The sequence below is a fragment of the Carica papaya genome, chromosome 9 (genome assembly GCF_054855325.1).
Source record: "Carica papaya isolate Zhongbai chromosome 9, ASM5485532v1, whole genome shotgun sequence".
In the NCBI taxonomy this organism is placed as follows: domain Eukaryota; kingdom Viridiplantae; phylum Streptophyta; class Magnoliopsida; order Brassicales; family Caricaceae; genus Carica; species Carica papaya.
This window is the reverse complement of record NC_142317.1, coordinates 10,306,020-10,318,664: the sequence shown is the minus strand read 5'-3', so window position 1 is coordinate 10,318,664 and position 12,645 is coordinate 10,306,020. Positions and strand designations below refer to the sequence as shown.

The 12,645-nt window shown below is 35.5% G+C and overlaps 1 pseudogene across 1 annotated transcript; it reads left to right on the top strand.

Moving 5' to 3' along the window:
* Window positions 1-3,606: 3,606 nt before the first annotated feature.
* LOC110824582 (lysine histidine transporter 1-like) lies at window positions 3,607-5,297 on the top strand (annotated as a pseudogene). Its single transcript, XR_015816598.1, has 4 exons — window positions 3,607-4,304; window positions 4,418-4,522; window positions 4,735-4,826; window positions 4,959-5,297. The product of XR_015816598.1 is annotated as a lysine histidine transporter 1-like (transcript).
* Window positions 5,298-12,645: the final 7,348 nt, after the last annotated feature.

Below are 12,645 nucleotides of genomic sequence, written 5' to 3'. Positions count from 1 at the left end.
ACAAATCTTTTCCTTGCCTTGAATTCTCTTTATCATCACTAATCGTTCTTGTCGTACCTTTTTGCCAACATGCCCCCACTAGGATGCTATTAAGTATCGCAGACTCCAACCAAGTCTGAGTCACACCTAAACTTGCTATTTGATCCCTGAACAAAGTGATATCTTCCATCAAGTTCTTCACACACAACACCAATTATCTGATATGCATTTGAATTCTCTTATTTCTGCAAATCAACTATGCCTATAACTGATAAGTTATATGCAAGTAGATTCTCATACCTTTGTTGTCTAAGTTGTCTTCTCTCCTTGTCTGTTGCAATACTATATAGTTATTGTTGATTAGGTGCACCATTATTGATTAAGATCTTGCACTTTATTCTCTTGACTATTGGATTGAACTTCTAACTCTAATTGTTCTCTAACATCGTGATCTGATTCTATGATTACCTTTTTCTTTTCACTGTCTAGTAAAATAAACTCATTAAATGTCACATCTCTGCTGATAATCAACCTTGGAGACTTGGTATCACTACACCACAACTTGTAGTCTTTTACTCTAGATGTATACCCTAGAAATATACAATTTTTTTGCTATCGACTCAAGTTCACCATCCTTACCATGTGCATAAGTAGGATAACAAAACACTTTCAACTTTGAGTAATTAGTAAGTGATCCAAACCATACCTCAAAAGGAGTTTTATCATCAATAGTTTTGAATGGAGATCTATTCACCAAAAAACTAGTAGTGTTCACAGCCTAAACCTAAAATTCTTGTCCCAAACCTAAATGAGACAATATGTCCCATGCCTTATCACAAAGTGTCCTATTTATACGTTCTACAATACCATTTTGTTATGGTGTCCCAACGCAAGTGCAGTGTCTCACTATTTCTTTTGTACTATAAAAATCATCAAACACATGATTGCAAAATTCTAACCGATTGTCGATCTTAAGACACTTGATCTACTTCTCTGTCTGCTTTTCAATCATGATCTTCCATGTGACAAATGTTGAAAATGCATCTTTCTTAAACTTCATAAAGTATACCCAAACCATCCGAGAATAATCATCAATCAGAGTAATAAAATATATGATACCATTTTAGAGGGAGTTCTCGATGGACCCCATAAATCAGAATGGATATAATCCAATTTATCCTTGGTCTTGTGCATTGCTTATTTGTTGAATTTCATCCTAGTTTGTTTTCTAAACACACAATGTTTACAGAAATCTACGGCTTTTTCTTTATAACCGTTCAACAAATTCTGTATGCCCAACACAAAAAGTCCCTTGTCACTTATATGACTTAGGCACATATGTCACGACTTAGTATGATTTTGATCACTGTTATTTGATGTTACAACATCTTTCCTAGAAATTGTATTGCCTTTAAGAGTATATAATATAAAATTTCAAACTGTCTTTCATAAATACCATAGAGCTTTTGCACACTCTAAGAATACTATTTTCTGCATGAAATCTGTACCCTTGAAAATCTAAAGTAGAAAGAGAAATCAAGTTCCTTTTTTTCTGAAGAACATGCCAACATTCAATGGTTTTGACAGTTCCATAAAACATTCTTAATCTGATGTCACTAATTCTATTTACAGTTAATGGACTATTATTGTCTATGTACATAGTATCATTTATTTGTTTTTATGTAGCAAACTAATATTTGTGTGGACACATATGAAATGTAGCACTAGTATCAAGAATTCAAGAATTTTTTTTATGATCAGAACTCATATATAAGACTTCAACTATGACTATTACTATCACTATCATCAAAAGTATTGTTGTCGACTGAATTAGCAGAGTTCTCTTGCGTCTTTTCTTTTTTATCTCTCAACTTGGGATAATTTCTCTTAAAGTGACCTTGATCCCCACATTTATAACAGTTTACCTTCTTAGCTCTAGATTTTGATCTATTTTACTTTTTTTTTTCCCCTATTCACCAAACTCTCTCTTTACGTTCTATACTTTAGGAATTTTTTTTTTAATTTCTTTGATTTTAATGCATCACTGACATCATCCATAAAATATTATCCTTCTTGTATAGCAAAGTGTTAATAAACATCTTAAATGATGGTGGTAGTGAACATAATACAATTAGGGTTTGATCATCATTATCAATCTTGATATCTATATTATTCAAGTTCATAATGATATAATTAAAAACATAAAAATACTATTGAATGAGTGTATAATCACTCATTTTAGATTGTACAATCTTTTCTTCAAATAAAGGAGGTTCGTCAGTGATTTTGCAGAGTATAATTCTTTTAATTTCTTCCATGTAGTTGAAGGAAAAACTTCTTCTGCAATCTCCCACAGAACATTATCGGTTACACTCATGAAAATAGCACATAAAACTCTATCTTATAAATATGCTTTTTCTGTCTCTCCCATACCATTTAAGAATTTTTCTTGAATTACTTTTCATAATCTTTGTAGTATCAGAGACGATCTCATTCTAATTTTTTTTTTATAAACTGAGACTCGTTTTACCATCAAATTTTTCTACCTTAGACTTCATGAATGCCATCTCGAATCCCTAAGTTGTGCACAAAAAATAGACAAATAGAAAAAAATAACACTGTTAGAAAATAAAAAATCACTCTCAGGGGAGCACCACCGTTCAAAAAACACCATCGCACACAACTGGTAGAGTCTCATGCTCCTTCATGCCCCGCCACATGTGCGACCGCCGGAGCTGTCATGTGCCGCCACTAGAGTTGCCATGTGCCACCGCCAGCTACCACATGTTGCCACCAGAAATCACCAAAACACCTCAAAAAAGGCCAATGGTTTTAAATCTAGCACCAATCTAGTAAGATCGCACCGAGGGGACACTGCAAATTGTCTTCGTGCAAAATGGGCCGCCACACATCTTCTTCTTCTCAAACAAGCTCCATCGTGCCTTCTCTTTCTGGCTTTTCTAGTTTCACACACAAAAGGGTGTGAATCGTCCTCCTCAATGCCACAGGAGCAATCTGGTGCAGGTCTGATCGCGTGATGGATTTTTTTCCTTCTCTTGTCGTGATATGTGTTCCTTCATGCAGATCGAAAGAGTCAACTGCCGACGCTCGTCATCTTCACTCCTAATCACACTAAGTTTGTTCAGCTGCTTAGATTCGGTCGTGGAAAACCACCATTGTTTCTCCTTCAGGTGGTGGTTAGGAATATGTTGCATAGGTCTTTTGGTTTCCTAATTTTTTTTGTTTTCACTCACTCAGTGATCTAACTTTTTCTCTCTAACGCAGCTTAAACTCGAGCTCTGTTATCATTTGTTGAGAAAAAAATCCCTAAATCATGTACAATTACAAACAAAGTAAAAAACATAAAAGATAACAACATAAAATTTTACGTGGTTCAACAGTTTATCTACATCTAAGAGTAACACTAATAAGAAAATATTTTACTATGATTAAAAAAGAGTACATCACCCATATATTAGCAAAACTTATATATAGGAAGACTACTAGAATTTTTTTTAAGTCCCAAAAATATACAAAAATTAATCCCTAAGATAATTACAGAAATATCCTCATAATTAAATATGATATCCTAAAAATCCTCATAATTAAATATGATATCCTAAAAATTTAAGTCACATCACCAGATTTGACAAATACCATGAATTGAGTCAACAAGCTTTTGGCCTAAAACTGAGACTCTGGATCGTGGTGCCTCAACAGCTCATGGTTGAAATGGGGACCGACATTGTTCATATGGTCATTGGTGGAAAATCTCTAAAGAAATTCCATGACCCAGTTTGTCTATCCTGCAAAAATATCAAAACCACATACTTCATTATCATCTTCGCCTCCATCCACTTCTTTCTCTCTCGTTTTCCCAGTTCAATTCCATCACCGGCGTCTCTCTCGCCGCAGCTGTAATGTTTTTCTGTTACTCCACCATAGCTTGGGTAGCTCCAGTCCACAATGGGGCGCAACCGGGTGTGGATTATGGACCGAGGGTTTCGACCATCACCGGCAACCTGTTTAATTTCCTTGTTGGTTTAGGCGATGTGGGATTTGCATTTGTCGGACACGACGTGGTGTTGGAGATTCAGGCAACAATCTCTTCGACGCCAGAGAAACCATCGAAGAAACCCATGTGGAAAGGCGTGATTGTGGCTTATATTGCGGTGGCTCTGTGTTAAGTCCTGGTCGCCATGGTTGGTTATGGAGTTTTTGGGAACAGCGTAGAGGACAACATTCTAATATCTCTGGAGAAACCCAGTTGGCTGATTGCAGCTGCTAATGCATTTGTTGTCATCCATGTTATTGGGAGTTATCAGGTGGTTGATTTATTTACTTCATTAATTGACAATTTATAACCTTAAATTGATGTCCACCATAGCTGAAAATTTCTTACGTTCTTATTTTACTAATATGAATTTGTGGGCTGTAGGTGTTTGCAATTCCGGTGTTCGACATGGTGGAATCATTTATGGTGCTGAAGATGAAGTTCAAGCCATCTAGCTGCTTCGCTTCACCGTACGCACTGGATACGTTGGTCAGTGTCTTTTGTAAAAAAAAAATTATTAGAACTTTAGAGATATTCACAATTTTTTTGGGTACATTGTACATAAATGTAGATATGTATATATAAAGGGTATGTGTAATTGCAACTGATTTATTGTAATCTTTTTTAGACATAAAAAAACAAGTTGGAGTTTTAACTAAGGATTATTATAATATTGATTTATTGCAATCGTGTTTTTGCAGCATTGACAATGTTTATTGGAATTACATTCCCTTTCTTTGGTGGGCTTCTCAGTTTCTTTGGAGGATTTGCTTTTGCTCCTACCTTATACTTTGTAAGCACTTAATATAAATATATACTTGCATATGTATATATATAGGTACATGCATTTTAGGAGGTTGTTGAATTATGCTTATAATTAATGTCTAAATAATATATAATATGTATATGATTGTGCATTTTGTAGCTACCATGCATCATTTGGCTTGTGAGATACAAACCCAGAAGAAGGTTCAGTTTATCTTGGTTTGCAAATTGGGAATTGCTGAATTGAGGTTTTTTTTTTAATAATTATTTGAAAAGAAGTTATATATATAATTAATTTCATATGTGTGTAACACAAAATAATTTGTTGTTGATGATGTTTCGGATATGTATCGTATTTGGTGTGCTGTTAATGGTTTCTGGCTCCTATTGGTGCACTAAGGAATATCATACTTTAAGCCAAGAATTACAAGTTTTATTCTTAATTTCCTTCTCAAATCCAACAATTACATATATATATATATATAGATATATTATCATTTTTATCTTCTTAAGTCTCTAGTGAGTTTGTATTTTTTTTTTTTGGTTGCTTTACTTGAATGCTGTTTATTATTCTGAAAAATAATTCATAACAATAGAAAATATTGGTAAGATATATTAAAAAAAGGTTTCAAATTAAAATAGTTGATACTGAAAAATAATTTAATTAAAGCACTAGCTATTTATTAAAATTGACTCGAAGAGCAAGTAGGAGATATAAAAGGGCAATTCAGGTATCCACATCATGCCGCCCATTTCATGCTTTCATTTTTTTCCAAAAAAAAAAAATAATAATAATAATACTATGTATTTACAAAGATTTTTTTAAAAGAAGATGAATAGTGTAACACAAAATCTATTAATATAATGTAATTTCCTTTTTATCTTTAGTGATAGTCGGTGGTTGTAGTAATGATTTGGGGGATGAGGAACGACCCAAAATCATACCATCTAAATTGGTTTAGGCTGGACTGAAATTAAATGTGAAAGAAAATAGATTGTTATTGACTAAATTGATGAAATATTTTTATTTTTTTGAAAATATATTTTGATTTAAAAATTAATTTTAACTGATTTATTACATATACAGTTGATATTAATTAGTCTGAATTAGATTAACACATATTGGTATCCTCAATTCTTAATTTTCTTCATATATAATTAGTTATATATGATCTAACTATTCTTAACTGAAGACACTGATCATGATTGAATTATAATAATAAATGTGGTCGTGAGTGATGATGGTTGCAATGGGGGTAGGTGTGAATCGATGAAGAAAAGGTGATGATGGTGGTGGTTGATGACAACAACAATGACAAAAATAATAACAGTATAAGTGACATTGACAAAGACTATTGGTGTGGCAGTGACAATAACAACATTAACAATAATGACAATTGCAAAATTTTTATTGAGAGATGTGTGAATAAAAAAAACACAAAAAAGTTATTCTAATTTATTAAAATAATATTCTAGGTAGGTAATATTTGATTATGTAAATAACATTACTCACTCTTACTCAATTCATACAATAATTATTGGAGAATATAGAGTACAAAAATCCATAAAAGACCCAATTCCCACACTCTCTGCACTAAAACCCTCCCACGAAGAGGATAATGCCCCCAAAACCCTACTTTCTTCACTTTCCCTAAGTCTCTAAATCCTCTCTGCAAATCTCTCCACCATCCCATCTTCAACATTCTTCCATCGCATCGTGCCTCGATTACCCTTAACTTTTCATCATCCAAGTGCTTCAGATCTGATGAGTTCCTAGTGGATGAGACTTTCCTTAAGAACTTTGGGCCCAAGGATAAGGAGACCGAGGAGGAAGCCTGCCACCACAACTAGGTGGAGCGCAATTGGGGTCCATGGGAGGAAATCCTCTCCTCCAAGGTCGATTTTTCTCACAAATCTCTCAATGAGGGAGAGAGGATTCCCCTATAGTCCCTCGATTTCACTGAGGCCTTTAAGATGCTAAGATCCTCTTAGTATCTCAAGAAATGAAAGAAATAAAGTTGATCAAAGACGAGTGGTACGCCAAGTAGTTCAAAATCAAATGGGAGATCCCCCCAACATTGGAGATAAGGGATGGAGCCCATGGTCCTGCACCACGTGCCCCTTAAGGATTGGCCCCGTAAAAGGTGTGAGGTAAACAAGAAGAAGTGGGAGTCATGAGGGAGGTGCACACGTTGTAAGCCACAAGGGTGGCGTTGGAGGATTTAGAAAGGGAGGCGAGGGAAGGAATAGATATCGTAGTTGAAATGTGTTGAGACAAGTATAAGGTATTCCTCAAGCAATACAATGAGTAACTAGTCGCTAATAAGGACAGATTAGAGGAGGAGTCTTACAAGGTACATGAAGGGCCACTATCTTTTTGTCTTCTTATTTTTTTGTCTCGTATATTCTTATAGTCCTGTTATATTGGTTAATTCGGAGAATGATGACACTCTATTTAAAGGAATGGAAAGGGAGTGAAATGAAAGAAAATGATGGGATATTCTTACTTTTAGTAGAAGAAGGGGGGAGATAATTAATGTACGGTAATGTATGGTAATAGTACATGATAGTAATGACAAAGTTATATTATGTTTGAGAAGATTATATATTAATGTATAGTAATGACAGCTATTTTGTTTAGATTGATAACATGGTATAATTGTATATTCAGTAAAATTATCAACTTATCCCCACCTTATTATATGTAATAACAAATAAAAAGTAGTATATAAAAAGAATATAATGAAGAAAAAATAAATTATATAAAAATATAATTAAATTTGTATTTAAATAAATAATTATTATACATTATTATATTAAATTATTATATTTGATAATATATAATTATTATTTATATTATCACATTAATTTTATTTTAATAAAATTAAAAACAAATAGTTGTAATTATATTTATTATATTAAATCTAAAATTATTTCAAGAAATTAAAATTAAAAGGTGTTTTAAATAATTATTTATCATGATTTAACTTTTAAATTTTATTTATTTATTACTAAACTATTAAAAGAAATGAGGTGTTTCAAATAATTAAAAGAAATGAGGGTTTTTTAGGATAAAATAAGAATTAAAAAAAATTATGAGAGTATAACCGGAATAAAAATATAACCCATAAAAAACTACCAAATTTGTGATTTTAAAAATTTGCCCAAAATTAATTTTTCGGATACTATGAAACACCCTCAAATAATTATACCATCAGGAAACAAACATGATTTCATAATCCCAACACCATACCCTACATTAATTGATTACGAAATATCACCATCCAAATAGAAGGTAAAATGGAGGTTTTTATTTTATTCTTATTAAATAACTAATTATTTTATTGATAAAGGGTATAGTTGATAATTTTCTTATAAATCATTTTTAAGTTACACTAAGCAAAAAATACAATAATCCTTTCTTTTACTTCTTCAATAAGAAGAGAAATACTTAATTTTAATTTTCTTTAAAAATAATTCTTTTTTATTTAATCCTATTGCTTTATTTATTTTTATCCAACAATAGTGTGAGCTAAATTATCTAAGCTTAGGTGGCAAAGCTTTAATGGAAATAAAAAGAATAAATAGTATTTTTAGTGGAATTACTATAAAAATTTTACTAAAAGACAATGAATTTTGTAACACCCACAAAAAAAAAAATTAAAAAAAAAATTTGTGTGTAATTAAATAATTAATAAATATATTTTTTTATTATTTTATTTTATTTTATTTTATTTGGAGAAAAAATGAAGTAAAAATTGAATGAGGATGAAATTAAAAATAATTTTGGGGAAAAAGGATAAAAATTTAGGTTCTTGAGGTATTTTTGAAGGAAAAATCGAAAACCAGGGGTCAAAGTACAATTTAGAGAAGTTCTGTCACGTGAGACGCCCGGTCAGCAGCCCCGACGAAGCAGGACGCACCACGTAGCAACGGGCGCTGATGCAGTGCCACGCGGGTGATCCACGCACCCACGATCGAACGGCTCAGGTCCGCTTCTGCGCGCACGGATGACCTGGATGCACTCCCTCCCAAACGTGATCGAACGGCCAGATTCAAACGCTACCATATGGCCCAGATTGGATCCCGATAAATGGCCCAGATTCACTCCCTATTTAATCGCGATCGGACGGTCCAGATCAAACACGATGGACGGCCCAGATAAAAAATGGACGGATATAAATAACCTTTATCCACACCAAACCCTAACCCTAGCCGCCAGACCTCCTCGCCAGAGAAGACGACCCAGCCGCCAGGGAACAGATCGCCGCCACCAGCCGCAGCACTAGAACCCTTTCCGACTGCCAAAAAAGATAAAACTCTCCCTTTTGCACGAAATTCAATTTTAAGTTCACTCATGGCCAAATCAGAGCAAAAAGACCGGCCAATTGGCCGAAAAATGCCTGCGAAGCCCGGCGGCGCTGCCGCGGTGAATTTCACAAAATGCCTCTGATGAGGCCCTTTTCGATTCCCATTCTATGTAATTTTTCCACTGTTGTGATCACCGTGTCCTTCTTTACAGGTTGACCGAAGCAAAATAATCAACCGCAACGTGAGCCGGAGGAGCCGCCGCACTAGAGAGCCTCATCGCCGGTGAGTTTTGATTTTTTGTATTTTTTTGGCCAACCGAAGCCCTTTAACGTATTTTCTCACATGGATCGATGCAAAATCGACTGAAAATAGCCGACCCAAGGTGGACCGCCGCCGCGGCGACAGTGCCGTTGCCGGAGCACGGCGAAGCCGCCGTGCTGGAATTCTAAAATTGGCTGAATAGGCCCTGGAACTGATTTTGGGTTTGTTTGGAATATTTATAGGTATTATTAGCGCGTTTCGATTCCCATAGAAAAATTCAGGGAACCCAAGGACCGCCTGTAGGTGCAATAAACAACTTAGCTTTTCGGGCATCAAATCGAGTAAGGATCCCTCACCCTGTTCCCTATCATAGAATTGAAGTCTAAATCAATAATAATATGGTATTTGTGCAAATTAAATAAATGTACATAATTAATTATAGATTGCTAATGGAGCCCAAACTGGAAATTGTTCTCTCTGAATTTTTATTGATTTATTTTACAGTCTAAAAGCATGATAGTATCTACTTTATCAATTTTATGATTTGAATGCATGAATTGCTGCCTTACGTGACTACTGTTTGATTGAAAAATTAAGAAATGATTGCATTCCCTGACGCATGTTTGTTTGCTTATGTGATCATGGCTGATTTGGAAAATGGAGACTAAAGAAAAACATGAAAGTTATGTTATTAAATAAACAGATAGAATGGCAGCCTTACTAGTTATCTTAGGAGATGGTGGACGGATCGAGTATATAGGGAACCCTACCGTGAATGTCGTCTTATACCAGACGGGGTATGGAGACTTGATAATTTAGTGCCCATACCAGACGAGGTATGGGCATGACCTGTTTCACCCTCATACCGAACGGGGTATGAAAACGGCCTATAATTGAGATTGTTAAAAAAAATGGTTCACGTGTAGCGGGGACATTCCTATGAACCCCTATGGATATTAGTAAGCTGGTAAAAAAGTGACAATTATTGTTAAGTTATTTGACGATGTGTATAGATTTATGATATGTACTATGTTATTGTTCCGACTGAGTGCATATGAAGTTATGATATGTGCTATGTTATTGACTCTATAGATTGTTTTTGAAAATCTCGTTATGGTAAGTGAACGGTAAATGATTTTATGATTGATAAATGAATTTGCTAAATTTAGTGCTCCATTAGTTATTTTTTATTTTATACCTACTTTTATTTCTGTGTCGGTGGTATAGTGTGATATCCTTACTGGGCTAGTATAATTCATTCCTTATTTAACCATTTCAGATCAAGAGGATCAAGTTCTAGAACCCGATTCGCAAGAAGATTGCGAGTAGATGCTAGATATTTTCTCTTTTTCCATTTATTTCCTTATTACTTATGTTTCTTTCAAAAGTGTGAATTCTGAAATGTTGTTTAGTACTTTTAAGTTATTGTGTAAGGAATGTAAACGTTAACCCTTTCATTTCGCTTCCGCACTTGAGTTATTATCTATTTTCTTTGAATTTTCGGGGTAGTTATAGTTGGTATCAAAGTCACATTCTTCGGACCCATTCCTTACACAAATCCTTAGAAGATACAAAAGACAATGAATTATCACTCAACCGTTCCTTGTGAAATGCAAGTACAAATAGATGAGGAGAGGAATACCCTCACTAGACCGAGCAGTCCGAAATGGTTTGTTTCGAGAGGATGTTGACTGACTATTTGTGATACTAGAGAGACTCATGACTACCCAGCAGGCTTGAGAGGAAGGGAGGGAGCTACCTGACCCTCATCTGCTGCCATGGTTTGAGCCATCCCTGCAGCGGGAGGATCTTGAGTCACTCTGGTACGATCCAACACCATCACAGTACAGTCTGGTGTCCCGACCGCATCACCCAGCATCGCCACAGTACGATCTGGTGCCCCCACCGTATCAGTAAGTACCATTGTAGGGCCACCCAGTCTATCATCAACATGGCCCATTCCTTCTTCCACGGGACCCAACTCCTCCCATGATTGACCCAGACTACATAGAGAGGTATAAGAGATTAAACCTATCTACTTTTACAAGGGGATCCTCTTTTGAAGATGTCAAGTACTAATTAGCAGAGACAGATAAGGCCTTCAAGACTCTAAGAGTGACTCCCGAACAGAAAGTTACCCTTTCTACCTACATGCTAGTGGGAGAAGCAGACCACTGGTGGGAATTCAAACTGACCACCCTACATGTTCCAGTTACTTAGGAACAGTTTCTGACAGCTTTTCATGCAGAATACCTTCCAGAGCATCTCCGACTTTTGAAGGAGATGGAGTTTGTACAGTTGGTCCAGGGGAACACGACTGTGTCAGAAGATGCTCGCAAGTTTCTAGAATTGGACTGATATTCCCTTGAGACATTGTTGGATGAAGGCAGGAAGGCTAGAAGGTTCGAGTGGGGTCTCCGCCCAAAGATCAGACAACATTTATTTGTGTTGGAGCTCAGGACTTATTCGGCCATTCTGGCCAAGGCACAGCTAGTGGAGAGGAGCTTCCACACCCTCTCTCAGGCAACAAGGAACCTCAGACCCTTAGCTCCACCCAGCAGACTAGCACCTACTTCACCTGTTCAACAGAACAAAAGGCCCAAGCCGGTAATCCAGGCTCCCCCTTAGTCTCTAGTGCAATGACGCGATAAAATCTATCAGTATTGTAGCAGGGATCATGGGGACCGACCCTGCTATCACCTCAACAACACCTGTCGCATATGTGGTAGTGCCCAACATTATGCGAGGGAGTACCCAAGGAACCAGAATCAGGGTAGACCTCCTATCCAGGGCAGAGCTTACAATCTCACCCAACAGGATGCAGAAGCCAACCTGGACATAGTACAGGGTATGTACACTTTCTATAACTATCCTGCTTATGTTTTGATTGATACTGGTACATCACATTCATTTGTTTTACCTATTTTTGCATCAAAATTTAATATATTACCTAATAAACTTGATTCTGTATTGTTTGTGTCTATCGCTGGGAGTATGACGCTATTGGGAGAAGCTGTATACAGAGCCTGTGTCATAGATATAACATAAAAAATTGTGTGTGGACCTAATAGAATTAGACACAGAAGACTTTGATGTAATTTTAGGAATGAACTGGCTAGCGGCGTATCACGCCATCGTAAATTATTTTAGCAGGAAGGTTGTATTCAATCCTCCTAATAAGGAGCCATTTACAAATTAATAAAATTGTTTAACATATTTCCCTCACGGCAAATTTTCTTATTATCAAGTACTTTAACCCTGCTGTTTTCTCTAAC